We start from the raw sequence: 14,730 nt of genomic DNA on the forward strand, positions 1-14,730 counted from the left end.
CTGGCAAATTGGACGCTACAGAGAAGGGCAACAAAAAGATTAGAGGGTTTGGCTTGTGAGAAGAAATTGTGATATAAATCTCTAACTTGGGTAAGCACTTGCTAAGGGGTTACGGAAAGGTTCAGATATTTCAATGGATAACACTGAAGAGAGAGAGAGAGGAATTATTTAGTGTGGAGCTGTAAGTAATCTTATCCAGGGAATCGGGGAAAGTGCTGTTCTGAGACTTCTAAAAATACCAGGGAACTAGGAAATGTACTCATGTACATTTGTATTTGCAATGTACAAATGTATTTGCATGGAAATGCTCTTGGAAATATAATAGGTCTTTTCCCTCTTTAATCTCCATTGTTGTTCTATCAATATTGGAATGGAAATCATCATGTGGATGTGGGAGCAGATTTTTTCCCCCTGAATCACTGAATGAAAACGGGGAGCATCTAGCAGGCTTAGGGTTGCCAGGCTTCTGGTTTTCAATCGGAACATCCGATTGAAAAGGGTCCCTGGTGGTTTTGGTCAGCATAGCTGACCGGGCTGCTAAAAGTCTGGTTGCCTGCAATGGGGCAGGCAGGCCCTGTGTCTAGCTATGCGTGGCTCCTGGCAAGTGGCCAGTGTGTCCCTCTGGCTCCTAGGTGAAGGGGTGGCTGGGAGGGCTCCACACGCTGCCCCCACCCACAGGCGCAACTCTGAGTGCTGGCTCTGCAGCTCCCATTGGCCAGGAACCAGGGCCAATGGGAGCTGCAGGGGCGGTGCCTGTGGGTGGGGGCAGCACGTGGAGCCCCCTGGCTGCTCCTCCATCTAGGAGCCAGAAGGATATGCCACTGCTTCCCACAAGCTGTCTGAGGTCAGCACCGCTGAAGCCTGTGCCCCAACCCCTTGCCCAATCTCGGGAACCCCCTCCAGGAGCCTGCACCCTTTACCCACTCCCACACCCCTGCCCAATTCCTGAGCCCCTTCCTGCACTCTGAACCCCTCAGCTCTAGCCCAGAGCCCTCTTCTGAACTCCAAACCTCTCATCCCTGGCCCCACCCCAGAGCTCGCACCTCCAGCTGGAACCCTCACCTCCTCCCGCACCCCAACCCCCGCCGCAGCCCAGTGAAGGCAGGGCAGAGTGGGGCCTTGGGGAAGGGGCGGGGCAAGGGTGTTCAGTTTTCTGCAATTAGAATGTTGGAAACCCTAAGTAGGTTTATGTGGTGTAGAACTATTAATTTTATTTAAAAAAACCCAATAAAACTCTTTTCATTCTAATATTATGAAAGTAGTTATGTACACGAGAGACAGGGTTTACAGTTAAAGAATAAAATGTAATTTCGTGTGTATCCTGGAAGTCTCAGTCATGATGGAAAATTGCCAGATAGTTGAAGTTGGTATGGAAGGATATTCTCCCTTTTTTTGGGACTTTGCACTTATTCACTTGTACAGGTTTGTTTTGTCACCTTAATGTTATGGGGTTGTTTGTGAGTTGCAAGTGATCTGAGTAGACAGTGATCTAATCATTCCTGGCATAGCCTATTTGCTTTCTAATTAAATGCAGAAACTCCTGTTTTTATGCAGACACCTAAAATCTTGCGAAGAAAGGACTTTTTCTTTGTAGCAATAAGATAATGAGAAATAAAATTCAGCAGAGAGTGTGGGAGGCTCTACAAACATACAGAGCTGCAGCACTTAATACAGATGGAACCCTTCACAATTGGTTGCCAAACAAAAGCTTCAGATAAGCAGTGTTAGTATGGAGTGTGTTGATACCCGAAAGATCAGAGTTACAGTTTATATTATGGGATTAATTTTGGCAAACATTTTGACTTTTAAAGTTTTTTTTTTTTTTAGTACATTTATTCTCATGCTGGTCAGAGTCACAGTGGGCTAACCTTTGAATGTGATTTCCCTTTTCTACATTCTAAACTAATTTTCCTAGACATGCAAAAATATGTTATTGGCAGAATTAGAAGAGTAGATGGGCAAAACGTAAAGTGGAGAAGAGGTTAAAGCATTAAAAGAGAAGAGAGATGGGGAATTGTAGTTTTTTAACCTCTCCCTGTATTATACCATACATTTAAAACAGCCAAACTCTTGGGAGGTGTGGTTAAAATGGTGGTATAGTTCAATGAGACTTGCAGTCACTAAAAATCTCCTCCCATTAGATATCCTGAGACTTGCCTCAGTTGTCTTCCACAAGACTACTTGGCGTCCATTATTTAACCACTGAGAATATCCAAAATATTTAAAATTAAAATGACTCTAATATAATGAGGGGGGGGGACACACTTGAAAATAATAAAAATAAGGAATTGCAAATTGGATATCTTTGTGAGGGTTTTTTTTTTTTTTAAACTCTGGACATCTGTAAATCACCAGGTGGGTACCTGTTCCACTGGCAAAACACAGGGCTGTTTTTACATACCATTTAAGGGGAAGGGTTCTCTCTCCCTATGATATATGATTGGCAATATTCACACACTCGATGTTATCCTCTTTTATACTATGTTGAGGGATTGTAAAACCTTTAAAGACTTCCTTGGGTGGGCCTACTTGCTGTCATTAGGACCCGTCTTCTATGATGTGACGATATTAGAAGAAGCCCTGAGCATCAAAGGCACATGCGTGCATAAATATGACAGGAGAGGGAAGTAAGAAGCAGAGTAGAAAAAGGAGAATTTTACATGAAATGGTGGGAAGAAAACAACAACTTTTGCTGGTTTCCTGAATCGATGTCAACCTCTGTGAAACTCGATTTTTTAATGGGAAGCTCCAAAAGATAGGAACAGAAATGTCAGATATAATTTTTCTAGGTACTGTTCAATCATACTGTTAAGGTTTGAGCAGGAGGATTTGTACATGCTTACTAAAGTGACTTTAAAAATAGTGAAAAGTTCTCATGAAAGTGTTCATAAATAATTGCAAGCAGCTTTAAAGCTATATTCGGCCCAAAAATAATATAATGTATGAAGTGCAGTTTTTTAGCGTCTGCTGCGATGTGCTCTCCCTTTCAATTACGAAGCAGAGATTAGTTTCCTGAAATGTTGAAGAGAAAAATATTGAGCTGCAACATGGAAAAGAGTTGTATTCTTTTCATATTGTACATTCTTGTTCCATTGGTTGCAAGTTGGCAAAGGCCAGTAGCATGATTAATCTAGCAAATAAGTGGGATAAAGAGTTCATTGAAGACGACAACAAAAGGCTGTGTCAGAATAGACTAATGATCCTTGTGCCCTTAAATCCTTGGCAATGTACACTTAACCCTGTGTCTCAGTGCAGTCCTTCCTGTCGTGCCGTGTCTTCTTTTGGAGGTGGTAGGCAAGCAGCCAGAACTAGTTCCATCTGTCCGTGCAAGCAGCCTCTTTTCTGTACCAGCTTGCCAGATCCCTGTTTTTATAGAGAATGAATTACTACTTCAGAACTTTGAAGATGATAGTTAAAATAAGAAGGAAAGATACATTTCATTTGGAATGACCATTAAAGTTAATTTGATCCTGGAAAGTAAATCAGTTGGAAAAAAGTAGAATAACAAATGTCTAAAATCAATAAAACATACAATGTGCTTCTAAAAATAGATATGACATAGAAGACCATGCTTTATCAGATGGCATGGCTTAATTTATATTCTAAGGGCCATACTCAGTAGAAAAGACCTGAGCTGTGGAAACAATTAAAAACTGGGTTTGGCTTCCTTATCAGGATAAGCAACTTGCGTAACTATATTATGCAAGTTTTTCTTTGGGTTGAAAGTGCACATTAACCTGCTGGCTGCCTTCTGCCAGGTTCTTTATGTTCAAAAACACTCACTCCCTAAGTAGCCTCAGGACAAGTTTTTCAAACTGATAAAAGGTGATTAACTACTCTGGACATCTGTAAATCATCAGGTGGGTACCTGTTCCACTGGCAAAACACAGGGCTGTTTTTACGTACCATTTAAGGGGAAGGGTTCTCTCTCCCTATGATATATGATTGGCAATATTCACACACTCGATGTTATCCTCTTTTATACTATGTTGAGGGATTGTAAAACCTTTAAAGACTTCCTTGGGTGGGCCTACTTGCTGTCATTAGGACCCGTCTTCTATGATGTGACGATATTAGAAGAAGCCCTGAGCATCAAAGGCACATGCGTGCATAAATATGACAGGAGAGGGAAGTAAGAAGCAGAGTAGAAAAAGGAGAATTTTACATGAAATGGTGGGAAGAAAACAACAACTTTTGCTGGTTTCCTGAATCGATGTCAACCTCTGTGAAACTCGATTTTTTAATGGGAAGCTCCAAAAGATAGGAACAGAAATGTCAGATATAATTTTTCTAGGTACTTTCTTGTATTATTACTGTTTAATCTTTCATGCTTCCTAAGCATAATCATATTGCCAGCTGCTGTGTGTACAATCTATGATGTGGAAAAAGTCGTCTCACTGATATGTTCTACTTTTAATCAAATTGACTGTACCAAACACAGCAGCTGTTGAAGTTCAGCGCTTCTCAAAGAGACAGCATATGTTGCTACAGCATATTAAGGGCTATGGATATATTTGCCTGTTTTGCGGTTCTTTTGATATAAAATAATGAAGTCAAGTTAATTCTCAGTTTATCTTTAAAGAAAAATATGTGGGACAGCGTACAGTATTTAATTTAAGGCCTTTTACCTCATATGATTATTTTCTCAGAGAAGTTGTATTCTCAAGATTTGGATTTATAATACTGAAAGCCATCACTTAGGGGTATATCTTTTAAAATGCTTCTCTGCTCCTTGCTTTTTGTATAGTACAAATGCTATAGTGGCACCCCCCTGTAGCTGCTGTTTTACAGTCACAACAGCATTTCCATTATAAATGTCCTTTCTCGTGGTTTTGTATAACTTGGCCATTAAGTTGTCTGTGGGCTGAACCTTGATTATAGTAGGCCAAGGGGTAACTTATTTTTAATAGAATTTTTAAAAATCTGTGATACCATATGAAGTTCTCAGAGGGCAAAACAATAGATGGCTCTGAAGTAGACAAATAGTTCCCTGAATTTTAGGGTTTGTGCGCCACTTTATCTTTAGGCTGATACTATATTAGCCAGTTCCAGCTACCTTTTTTTTGTGCACTTAGGGAGGCTTCTCGCTCTAGTCTTGTGGTTGGAAAACTGGGGTTTGGAGCTGCCCAAGATTAATTGTACATGAGTGAATACGCAGCTGAATGGGACATTGGCAGCTCATCGAGCACTGAACCACAGTACATGGGCTCACTAGGGAGAGGGTGCATGGAGAATCAATGACAAAAGTATGAAATAGCAGATATAACTGTTTGCACCCCTCTTGGTCTTTGGACTTTCCCCAACTTCAGCTGATTGAAGATGATGGTAGCAGCAGCGATAGGGGATTGGCCCCATCTGCCCTTTTAATCAGGGGCTTAAGTTGTTACCGATGCTCAGCTTCCGTGTCCCTTAAGGCAAGAGGTGTGTTTCCCCCAGAATGTCCGGTAGTAATTAACTTCAATTTAAGTCACCAGTTTGATTTGTCTTAATTAAAACAGTGTTTGTTTGTGTGTGTGTGTGTGTTGGGGGAGCGGTGAGTAGAGTATCGTAAAATAGAAGACAAGTGTAATGCAATAATGATCCAAGTGTTACTAAGTACACTAGAAATTTTGTTCCACATCTGCAGCTATGCTTGTGAAATTCTTCCTCTTTCCTTTCCTGCCGCCCCCTCAGTGGTCCCTTGTGTTGTCTGCCTGTCCCAGGCAGTTTCAGCCAGAGCTTCCTTTTTTAGTAGTCCAGTTCACCTTTATCGGCCTCTGCAGTGCTCATTGCGGCTTAATCCATGCATCTTGTGACTAGGTTTCAGGGTCAGTTTCCCTTTATTCTGGGCCCTGTGTAATACGTGAAGCCAGTGTGGTGACTGATTGCCATCAGAAGAAAGGTCTATTACTGTCAGCTAATGGAGTTCCTCCTTTAGATCAAGTGGGTAGGGGCTTTTACCTTTGGTACCATGTGTACTGGGGATCGATTCTTGTAGATTGTCGCTGTGTGCATGTGGCTACATTACACATGCATCAACTGTGGAGTGTTAGAACCAGTCTGACTCCCATTTAGATAGCCTTGGCTTTCTTTGTTCTTCCAAAGGTCAGTCCAGTAGAAAAGACCCTGTGCCTACTAACCTCTGGAAGCTTGTCAGGCTTCCTGGATGCTGTCTCTCTTCTAGAGCTTAATCCTTATCCTGAAGGGTTGTGCTGGACCTGACACTCCAAATATCACCTCTTCTAATGAGTGAAATCTTTGACATTCCTAGCCCTTTTGCAAAGGCATTTGGGATCAGAAGGCCCCCTCCTCTTCAAATGCTAACATAGGAAGTGGTTCTTTAGTGCCCTGAATATCTGTCAGTGAGAGAAGTATCAAGGAGAAAAACTAGTCAACCGTTTTCATACTGTCCCCTGTACTGTGGCATCCTCAAACTTACTCACTCCTAAAAACTACATCATTTACTTACCTAGAGCACCTCACTCATCTTGTAGTCTTTTGTATTCTTTATTTATTCTTATTTTGTGTTCTTTATTGTAACTCATAGTGAGCTATTGTAGGCAACTTGATGTCAAGTGGGACAGAAAGAATAGGGGAAAATATAGCACTTCAGGATAAAGTTTTCATTCCATAATTATAAATGGTTGGCATAGTCTTGGCAGGTCAGGCTGGCCAGAGTTGCCTCAGCACCTCTACACCTGGCAGGAAAGGAGCCAGGTCGTATTGGAAAAGAACTTGTTCTCAGGTGAGCCAGAACCCCTTCCTCCTCCCCCAAATCTCCATGAGGAAAGTGAAGGCAAAAGGGCAAGCCAAAAGGAAGGCAGAGGATCCGGGGAACTACAGGCCAGTCAGCCTCACCTCAGTCCCTGGAAAAATTAGGGAGCAGGTCCTCAAGGAATCAATTTTGAAGCACTTGCATGAGAGGAAAGTGATCAGGAACAGTCAGCATGGATTCACCAAGGGCAAGTCATGCCTGACTAACCTAATTACCTTCTATGATGACATAACTGGCTCTGTGGATGAGGGGAAAGCAGTGGACATGTTATTCCTTGACTTTAGCAAAACTTTTGACTCTGTGTCCCACAGTATTCTTGCCAGCAAGCTAAAGAAGTATGGGCTGGATAAATGGACTATAAGGTGGATAGAAAGCTGGCTAGATCATTGGGCTCAATGGGTAGTGATCAATGGCTCCATGTCTAGTTGGCAGCTGGTATCAAGCAGAGTGCTCCAAGATTTGGTCCTGTGGCCAGTTTTGTTCAATATCTTCATTAATGATCTGGAAGTTGGCGTGGATCGCACCCTCAGCAAGTTTGCAGACGACACTAATCTGGGAGGTGGTAGATACGCTGGAAGGAAGGGATAAGATACAGAGGGCCCTAGACAAATTAGAGGATTGGGCCAAAAGAAATCTGATGAAGTTCAACAAGGACAAGTGCAGAGTCCTGCACTTAGGACAGAAGAATCCCATGCACTGCTACAGACTAGGGACCAAATGGCTCAGCAGCAGTTCTGCAGAAAAGGACCTAGAGGTTACAGTGGACGAGAAGCTGGATATGAGTCAACAGTGTGCCCTTGTTGCCAAGAAGGCCAAAGGCATTTTGGGGTGTATAAGTAGGAGCATTGCCAGCAGATCGTGGGACGTGATCATTCCCCTCTATTCGACATTGGTGAGGCCTCATCTGGAATACTGTGTCCAGTTTTGGGCCCCACACTTCAAGAAGGATGTGGATAAATTGGAGAGAGTCCAGCGAAGGGCAACAAAAATGATTAGGGGACTGGAACACATGAGTTATGAGGAGATGCTGAGGGAACTGGGATTGTTTAGTCTGCAGAAGAGTAGAATGGGGGGGAGGGGGGGTTGATAGCTGCTTTCAACTACCTGAAAGCGGGTTCCAAAGAGGATGGATCTAGACTGTTCTCAGTGGTAGCAGATGGCAGAACAAGGAGTAATGGTCTCAAGTTGCAGTGGGGGAGGTTTAGTTTGGATATTAGGAAACACTTTTTCACTAGGAGGGTGGTTAAGCACTGAATGCGTTACCTAGGGAGGTGGTAGAATCTCCTTCCTTAGAGGTTTTTAAGGTCAGGCTTGACAAAGCCCTGACTGGGATGATTTAGTTGAGGATTGGTCCTGCTTTGAGCAGGGGGTTGGACTAGATGACCTCCTGAGGTTCCTTCCAGTCCTGATATTCTATGATTCTGTGATACTTCGGAGCTATCTACAGGTCTCCCATCCAGCCTTCTCTGGAGTTAGATCCCTGACTGGTGCCAGGCTCTTTCAATTTGGGAGCAAAAAGAGCTTCCTGTACCATTGATCAAATGAGGTGAATGGACATTTGTCCAGAGGGAACCACCTTGTCCCATTCCCAATCTCAGGGCTGGTCTACACTGTGAATTTACATGAAAAATCCACCCCCCTGAGACATGTAGCTATGCTGAGCTAACCACTGATGTAGCCAACAGAAGAATTCTTCTGTTGACCTAGCTACTGTCTCTTGGGCAGGTAGATTAACTACAGAGATGGGAGAATCCCTCCCATCACTGAAGTGAGTGTCTACGCTGAAGCGCTGTAGCAGTTTAAGTGTAGACATACCCTTAGCAGCCCATGGAAAGGACACAACATCATCGACTTCAGGTCAGAGGATTATAACCCACTTCTTCTCCTATTTCTAGCCCCAGACAGTAAGAGACAAGCAATGCAAGGCCCTGTCTGAAGCATCTATGTAAATTCGTAAATTACACCAGGACCCCTCAATCATGTCCTTCTGGGGGAGCAGGGAGCTTAGACCCCAGCCCTGGGGTTCCCTGTGTTCCTCCACCCAGCCCCAAACTGAAACTAAACCCACCCAGCAGGTTCCCTGCTGCACTCTCCGTCCACATTCCTGGGCAGAGGTGTTACCTCCCCCTCCCGGCTCAGGTGACAGGCTCTCAGGTCTCCCATCCCCAGGGCACATTCCCAGGTCAACACTCCCCGCTCCCTGCTGGTCACATCCTCACAGGCACCTATCAGTAAATCTAGATATTCCCTCTGCATCTCAACTCTTGGCAAGTCTAGCTCCAATTGTATAGTATCCATTCCCACAACTCCTGAATGCAGAGAATGTGGGTGGGTTGTTTTTTGGGGGGTTTTGGGTTGTTTCTCCCTCTCCCCCCCCCCCCAAAGGGATCTTTCTGGTCTAGTTCAAGAAGTGGGTACTGTGATGTCCTGTCCCTTTAAATGTTTGAGCACTCTCCACTTCACAGTGGAAAGCCTCACTTTCCTGTTAGTTTCAGCTTTTGCTGCCTGAACAATAAAGCGAGCACTGCAGACAGCTTTGTCTCTATCTCCTTCTCTGCTGGGTCCAAACATAACCGGTACCAAAAGGAAAGCCCAGTATCCTGCAGCTGAAATACAATGATTCATTGAGGTCCTGAAGCATTGCTTCTTCCATGCATAATGGACCATCCTAGGTTGTGGCAGTCACTGTGTCTGATAGGTTTTGTATAATAACTGGAAAGAACATGATCAGCCCTACCCCAGAGAAAAATTCTCCTGTCCTAGGTGCACTATCCACGCAGGGTATTAATACACAGATTTTTGGAGCCCTTCATAGTGAACCTCCTAGCCTGGGTTGACAGACTCAGGTTAGCCAGGCTTGTGCTAGCACTCTTGAAATAGCAAAGTAGATAGCACTTTATGTTTCAGATTGGGCATGACCTTGAGCTCTGAACCCCAAACTCCCCCTCCCCCCAAGCTTCAGAGCCTAGCGCTAGACTGAGCCACAACTTCAAGGCAACGTTTACACAGCTATTTTTAGAGCATTAGCACAAACCCAGCTAACCTGAGTCTGTTGATTCGGACCAGCAAGTTTCCTCCCGCAGGCTCCAAAATGCCGTGTAGACATACCATAAGGGGAGAGGAACACCAGGACTCACGTGGTAGGATTTGTATATTAGCAGAGTGGCTCCTTCACCCCAAAAAATCTCCCCTATCGTAAGTCAGTTTGGTGGCTCGTTATCAGCCTCTTTGCATCCGGAAACAGTAAATAACCTGCCCTGTGACCTCAGTACTTGTCAGGACCCAGAATGTGAGGTGGTGAATGAGCAAGGGCAAGGCCCCTGCTATGTGTCTTCCCACCTCTTCCACTGCTTCCCCAGGACAGTATAAATGATAGGTGTGAAAGTGGCAATGATACTGTTGATGTCCTTCTGGCTGAAGAGGCTTTGGCTCTCAAGCCTGATTAATCTACAACTGGGTATTTGGATGCCTTTCTTGCACAGAGGAGGTCTGCTATTGCAGGCCTGCACTCCAACTGGGACCAGAAAAGTTTAAAACGAATAATTGGATGAAGTTCAATGTACCCAAAAACAGAAGTTAGCAAATAAAATTTTTTCTATTGGCTGGTCCAAAGTCCATACTTTAACTCCCATGTTAAACCAGCGAAACTTAACCTTAAGTTTCTCCAGGAGGGCTTTATTCTGTATGTGTAGGAATGTCCAAGCAAAAAGGTCAACTCTCTGTAGTATAATGTTCTGAGCACCTTCGAGACAAGGGAGTTTTGTATAAATCTAGCATTACAATTTTCTTTAAGGACTGATCTTATTTCAGCACCATAGAACATGACTTTGGAATCTCACTCTGACCTTGGCGGTACTATTCAGATTGAACCACTGTAAAGGGCATCAGTATGCTTCTGATCCATTAGAGTAGGTCTCCTTATGGCTACAGTCTCCAGTCAGATGAGCGGTTATTTAAATTAGAAATTGTGAGCTTTCTGTGACGAGACCAGTATTGTGCTTCTATTTCATTCAGTCTCAGCCAATGTCCTTTCCTTTTTTTTTTTTATTTCGTTTGGCAGAAGTCTTCTCCATGCCTTAATGTCAAGGGAAAAATGGGGGGAATACTTATATACAATTTAGCTCCATGTGATGTTCACATTTAAAGGATTGTCAAGGTTCCTCCCCCACTCTGAACTCTAGGGTACAGATGTGGGGACCTGCATGAAAAACCTCCTAAGCTTCTCTTTACCAGCTTAGGTCAAAACTTCCCCAAGGTACAAAATATTCCACCCGTTGTCCTTGGACTGGCCGCTACCACCACCAAACTAATACTGGTTACTGGGGAAGAGCTGTTTGGACGCGTCCTTCCCCCCAAAATACTTCCCAAAACCTTGCACCCCACTTCCTGGACAAGGTTTGGTAAAAAGCCTCACCAATTTGCCTAGGTGACTACAGACCCAGACCCTTGGATCTTAAGAACAATGAACAATCCTCCCAACACTTGCACCCCCCCTTTCCTGGGAAATGTTGGATAAAAAGCCTCACCAATTTGCATAGGTGACCACAGACCCAAACCCTTGGATCTGAGAACAATGAAAAAGCATTCAGTTTTCTTACAAGAAGACTTTTAATAAAAATAGAAGTAAATAGAAATAAAGAAATCCCCCCTGTAAAATCAGGATGGTAGATATCTTACAGGGTAATTAGATTCAAAAACATAGAGAACCCCTCTAGGCAAAACCTTAAGTTACAAAAAAGATACACAGACAGAAATAGTTATTCTATTCAGCACAATTCTTTTCTCAGCCATTTAAAGAAATCATAATCTAACACATACCTAGCTTGATTACTTACTAAAAGTTCTAAGACTCCATTCCTGGTCTATGCCCGACAAAGACCAGCATATAGACAGACCCAGACCCTTTGTTTCTCTCCCTCCTCCCAGCTTTTGAAAGTATCTTGTCTCCTCATTGGTCATTTTGGTCAGGTGCCAGCGAGGTTACCTTTAGCTTCTTAACCCTTTACAGGTGAGAGGAGCTTTCCCCTGGCCAGGAGGGATTTCAAAGGGGTTTACCCTTCCCTTTATATTTATGACAAGGATGATCATGCTTCATGCCCTGGAGCCACAGTGCTATGAAAATCCCATTGTAAGGGACCATATATTTTCCTGTTTTTCATGCCATCTTTGTTCACCTGAAAAATTTCTTTTGTTTGAGTAACAAGACCAAGAGATCCTGGATACAAATGGGTCATCCAGAATAGTGATGGAAATTGACACCCATAGATTAGGGTTTGTTGTCATTAGGTGGAATGTGCCCTGCCCTTCCCTAGGAGAAATTGTACTTTTTCCTCAAAGTATATTTAATACAATCTGTAATTTAAGAAAGAAGATTTAAGTTCGCCTGGCACTGGAAATTATCTCAGCTGGAAGGAACTTTCAGGAGGTAGGACATTTCCCTCCTGCTAGTGAATGGTAGGTCTGTTTCTGTCCCTGAGCTGCAAAACCAAGTTAGAGTACCGTTGTAGTGGATCTGTGGACCTTGTTGTTTTTTTGGTTTTGTTTTTTTTTAAAAGGACATTTTCAGGCAAGCATGGATACATTTTCCTGTTCTAAGTTATCCTTGATTTTGAAATATATTGAGACGTGGATGTATTAATCAAATTATTCTGTGCCTTACAATCTAGCAATTGCAATGTGTACTCGCAATGAAACCTCTTCATTCAGTAAAATCACTGTCTAAAGCCAAAACTCAGGCAGGGAATTGTTTCTCTTAGTACCTATCATCTACTCCAGTTTCTTTATCTTCTTCCTCTCAGAATCCCAATCAATTAATACATTGCCTAGACTGTTCTGTTGTTTTTAAACATTAGTGGTTGTCACAATTAGTGGGCTAACTGTACCTCTGACCCTCCTGGTCTCATTGAATAAACCTCCTCTCAAGCCTCAGGCCATTACCACTCTTGGGATGGAATCACGTGATTTTTTCCCCCCCACTCTGACTGGATAGTAGTCCCCTGGTACTCACTGTGATTGCTTCAGCAGGTCTGCTTTAGGCTCAGACCCTGCAGTTCTGTTCCCTCTGGGAGCAATGGCAGTGATAAGAAGAGACCAAATAACCTTCAAGCAAAATATTATTTAGCTATAAAAAAGCACTTACACTTACATTCTGTTATTATTTAAGATGTTATCTAGCTTTCCCCTGAGGCTTATTTTCTGGATCGGGGGAAGCCTGACTTCTTTAGGCTCTCTCAGCCTTTCTCCCTGTACATCTTTTGTAGGGTGACCAGATGTCCTGATTTTATAGGGACAGTTCCGATTTTTGGGTCTTTTTCTTATATAGGCTGCTATTACCCCCCACCCCCTGTCCTGATTTTTCACACTTGCTGTCTGGTCACCCTAATCTTTTGACAAGTGGCCATCTTCTCCTGCCTGAGAAAGTCTTTATAACTGTTTAGTATGCAGCGCCTAATGGTCTCGGACACCATCTGATGGTCCAGGGACATCTACACCGAACACATCACCCGCCACTGACAGTACCAGGAGGCATGAGCCAGAGCGACATCGTTCATCGACTATGAGAAAGGGACCGAGAGACTTTTTCCGTTGGACCATATGAATTGGAACCATAAACTCGCTGAATGTTAAATCTCACCAAATTAAGATATATCCATCCTCATCATCATATCCACTCATTATACTCCACACCTGAACATAAGCATTATATGAACAGCATACCCTCAATGTCTGTACTTTGAGCCGTTAACCTTTTACCCCCAATTGGGGATATTGCAGATTATGTATTTCTTACGCCATCCAATCTTAAACTGAACTTCACACCCCTGGATAACCTGTAAATTATTCCCTGATAACCAGAAACTTCTATGCTTAAACTCTGTACTGTTCACTTTTTTTTTTAAACCTCATCTTAATAAAATTTTTAAATCTGTTCTTTTATTCTCCTGGCTCAAAGCTTCGATAGCCAAGTCTTGCAATGTGTTGGAGACAGGGTCCTTGATGCTAACAGCTTGTCTTTCAAGTGTGTTCTGGGGTGTCCTTATCTAGATGTATTGTATTGATTTCCTGTTTGTACTTCCCACAGCCCCTTGTTAAGTTAAATCAATACCATCATAGAGGAAATTCTAATATCCCTTCCATAATTATGCAGTAATGTTACCTCACTGACCAGATCATATACAGCAGTGGCTGTCAACCTTTCCAGACTACTGTACCCCTTGCAAGAGTCTGATTTGTCTTGTGTACCCCCAAGTTTCACCTCAACTATAAAACTTACAAAATAAGACATAAAAATACAAAAGTGTCACAGCACACCATTACTGAAAAATTGCTTACTTTCTCATTTTACCATATAATTTATAAAATAAATCAATTTGAATATAAATATTGTACTTACATTTCAGTGTATACTATATAGAGCAGTATAAACAAATCACTGTCTATGAAATTTTAGTTTGTACTGACTTTGCTAGTGCTTTTTATGTAGCTTGTTGTAAAACTAGGGAAATATCTAGATGAGTCAACTGTACCCTGTGGAAGACCTCTGGGTACCCCAAGGGGCACATGTTCCTCTGGCTGAGGACCACTGATATAATTATTACACCTCAGTTTCTTTTTGAGATTATTACACTATTCCATGGCCATCACAGTGGTCATAGGTTGCAAAGTTAAGAACTGGGATGATGAAAGGATTTACACCCTTTTTTAGAAGGAGCCATTGCTTTTCTCAGACTTTCTCTCTTTTTTTTGGAAGTATTCTCTCTTTCCTTCCCATCACTTTGCCATCTTTTTTTATTTTGAATTCTGATCTTCTGAGGCAGTTAGCCAAACAAGAATTAGTGAGTCTAAATCAGGATTTAAAGTGGACAGTACTGCCTGTCTTGTACCTGAAGCTCTAGTCTCTCTACCCTGAGGGAAACGAGTAATTTCAATGGGAGTTATTTTTGTCCTCTAGGACAATGGTTCTCAACCAAGGGTAC

General features: G+C 42.7%; 1 protein-coding gene across 4 annotated transcripts in view; it reads left to right on the plus strand.

Annotated features, from left to right (window-relative positions):
* The window catches only part of ARHGAP42 (Rho GTPase activating protein 42), a 378,378-nt gene that overhangs the window by 43,853 nt on the left and 319,795 nt on the right, over nucleotides 1–14,730 (plus strand). The window lies entirely within an intron of this gene.

This window comes from Lepidochelys kempii, chromosome 1 (assembly GCF_965140265.1).
Source record: "Lepidochelys kempii isolate rLepKem1 chromosome 1, rLepKem1.hap2, whole genome shotgun sequence".
In the NCBI taxonomy this organism is placed as follows: Eukaryota; Metazoa; Chordata; order Testudines; family Cheloniidae; genus Lepidochelys; species Lepidochelys kempii.